Raw genomic sequence first — 469 nt, 5'->3', positions numbered from 1 at the left:
ACGAGCCTTGGGCGAAATCAAGGGCTGTCTTTGTGCTAAAAATCTGATTCCTCTCTCTTTACCTAGTGCCTCGTCTCACTCTCTCCCTCCTCCTCCTCTCTCTCCCCTTTCCTTTCCCTCTTCCTCTCCGTCTACACTTTCCTCCTCTCCTTCTCCCTATCTCCCACCCCTCTCCTCTCTCCCTCTCGCTTCCTCTCCCTCTCTTCCCCCTCTCCTCTCTCCCTCCCTCCCTCCCTCTCTCCTCCCGTCTCTCTTACTCCTCCCCTTCTTCATTCTCTCCCACTCCTCTTCCTCTCCTTCCCTTCTCCCCCATCTCCTCCCCCCCTCCCCATCCACCCCCACCCCGTCCTACCCTTTCCTCCGCTCACTACCTGTCTTGCATTATAATCCCTCATTTACTACGTGGGTATGTCTTCTGTACGTCTGGCTGTCTGGTCTACCTCGTGTCCCCTTGGTTCTCCTCCTCCTC

Source organism: Penaeus monodon, chromosome 15, assembly GCF_015228065.2.
Source record: "Penaeus monodon isolate SGIC_2016 chromosome 15, NSTDA_Pmon_1, whole genome shotgun sequence".
NCBI classification, from domain to species: Eukaryota; Metazoa; Arthropoda; class Malacostraca; order Decapoda; family Penaeidae; genus Penaeus; species Penaeus monodon.
The sequence above is the reverse complement of the archived record's forward strand: the minus strand, read 5'-3'. Positions refer to the sequence as shown.